General features: G+C 36.0%; 1 long non-coding RNA gene across 1 annotated transcript; it reads left to right on the top strand.

The window, feature by feature from the left end:
- Positions 1-899: 899 nt before the first annotated feature.
- LOC127061798 (uncharacterized) lies at positions 900-1,584 on the top strand. The gene is made up of 2 exons (XR_007780956.1): positions 900-1,075; positions 1,222-1,584. It is a non-coding gene; the product is annotated as an uncharacterized LOC127061798 (long non-coding RNA).
- Positions 1,585-2,767: the final 1,183 nt, after the last annotated feature.

Genomic DNA, 2,767 nt, shown 5'->3' with positions numbered 1-2,767 from the left:
TCATAGTGACGTTCGATCGACGAATTTTCCAGATCCGTGAACTGCATTCTCCAAGAAATAAGACATTTTCAAATAAAAGATGAAAATGGTGTTTGGACGTTATTAATATTTACAATACACGACTATCACATCGTCATCATCTTTTTTTCTCTTTAAATGAAATGTTTCAGAATCGTAAATTTTTGTCGAACGAACAAGAGCCTTCGAACGTTTTTAAATATTCATTGTCCCGATCAATTTTTCCTAATGTAATAATAACAATTCTTGTTCCATATGTAGAGTGTAGAGAGAAGCAATTAACTGCGCAAATAACTGCGATATTACGAGGATCGAAAGAAATAAAAGTCGAGACGCAATTAATATAATCTTCGAAGGCCGTTTCTTTTTTCCTTTTGCTCTAACTTTAATCTTTCCTTTAATAATACAATCGATAACGCAATAATCGATATCGCATAAATTCTGAAGAACTAGTGCGATCGTGTTATACGATCTGCCTCATTCTATAGGAGCTATCATCGTGCTATATTAAACATGCGTTTCATATCGGAAACTCTAGAACCACGGTTGGGTTATTGATATAGCCTCGAAACCGAGGACACGATTCGCGTTTACGTTTACGATTATTTCACGATAACTGTTAACGCGATTGTGTCGTGCTAATCGTACGATCTCACCTAATGCACGGATTGTACTTTGAAGTATACGAGTGTTATGGCACGATAACGAGCATTTATTATTCCGGAGTGCCGGCTATAATCTTAAAATGTTTATAGGAAAAAGCACGATGATAACTCGAAATGGCTTGAAACAATATATATATATATATATATATATATATATATATATATATATATATATATAAGTAAAACTTTTTTCCCTCTGGGAGTATTTTTTTTAAATCCAAGCTAAAAGTCTTTTTAATCTTTCATGTCATAAACGAGTGCCGGAAACTAAAAGAATGATAGAGGATATTGGTCCAAGGTTTGTGTACATTTCTCTGACGATGATTCTTTTGCAAATATTTGATTCTATACCAAGGAACGATATAAAATCGGATTTTCGTGCGCGACAAAGTGTATGTATCTATCTGTATGTATGTGTATATATATATATTTCTATATATGTATATATACGAAAGTTGTCAGTGTGTATAGAAAAGAAAATAATTGTATTTTCATTTAAGTATATTCTAACTTTTTTCCAATTGCTTTTTTAAATTAGTTTCGAGATTAGATACAATATCCGATGTCGGGATCTGCATAAGAGATAAGAAGAAGGTCCTATACTTTTGTTGTGATATAAAATAGCGACAGGAACGAAGGTGCGAACGAGCATGAATCTTTTCATGGTGAACGATCTCTTTGTGAATTACCTGGACATGGTGACAACCACAGGAAGATAATCTAACTACGCGCTTCCGCAAACTGTTAACGTACATTTATAGTTCCCATGAATATGGAAATAGTGTATTATCGATCGCGGAAGGTGTTCGATGAGTCGTGAGACGAAAGTAATCAACTAGTATATTTCTGGTATTTCAAGGTTGTCGTTGTCGTTAAAAATAATAAAGTTAGTATCGAAAAACCTAAGGTATTAATTTTCTATAAAAAATAGAATGAAAATAAATTTATATATATATATATAGACATATATATGTATATCAAACGAACGAGAAAAAAGTTAACACGTTCGTCAGAGGTTAAAAACCACAGTAACACAGGAACAGTTTCCCTCTTACATCGCGGTTCCATCAACGTGTATCAACACATATACACACCAACATATGTTAAGGCTATCCGCACATTACACAGACGGCGTTTTAGATACTTTGCAAATGACACGGAGTGTCATCTTCATGCAGGGAGAAAAGGACGCGAAGCGTAAAAGCGTTCGCACGCGTACTTGCACGTTTCAAATGTAAGGGTGGAGAGAAAGAATGGAACGAGGAGATAGAGAGAGATAGGTAGAACAAGAAAAAGAGTAAAGAGAGAAAGAGAAAGAGAATGAGAAAGAGAGAGAAAGGCAAAGAAAGAAAGAGATAAAGAAAGAGATAGAGAACACATCGGAAAGGAGACGTTCTCCAAAAGTTCGTATAGAAGTGCGTATGTGTTTGCACGACTCTTTGCTAAGTACGATCTCCCCTTCGTTTTCCCTCTTTTTGCATGTATAAGTATCACATTCGCTCTTAACACGTATACATACATACACATACACGCACATATATACATATACATGTATGTATAGGTGTATATGCGAACTAACGCGTAGACCGACGGACGCGACAAAAGCGACGCGTCGGACCCTCCGTCGAGGGATCGCTAATGCAGCGGTTGCACGATTTTATCTCTCGCATTCTTTAGCTAAAGGGCTGCTCCAGGCTGCGTTGGGATCGATCTGGGTATGTAGATGCACGCATACATACGTACATACATATATACTTACATATACTATCTAACTCAGCACCGTCTGTCCTATGTATAGATAACTACAGGCGAATCTTTTTCTTTCTCTTTCTCTTTCTCTTTTTCTTTCATTCTCCTTTTCTAGTTTTCTTTCTCCCTATTTTTCTTTTTTCTTTTTCTTTCTTTTTTTTTTTTTTTGAAGAAAAGAATCCCTTCCTCCTTTCGAAATACTGGCTGCAGGGGTGTAGGACGCATTTAAGGAGAACGTAGCTACCTACGTGGCACGATTTCAAGCGATCTCACCCTTTCCTTTCTATCTCTCTATTTCTCTCTCTCTCTCTCTCTCTCTCTCTCTTTCTCTCTTT

Source organism: Vespula vulgaris, chromosome 2 (assembly GCF_905475345.1).
Source record: "Vespula vulgaris chromosome 2, iyVesVulg1.1, whole genome shotgun sequence".
In the NCBI taxonomy this organism is placed as follows: domain Eukaryota; kingdom Metazoa; phylum Arthropoda; class Insecta; order Hymenoptera; family Vespidae; genus Vespula; species Vespula vulgaris.
The sequence above is the reverse complement of the archived record's forward strand: the minus strand, read 5'-3'. Positions and strand labels throughout refer to the sequence as shown.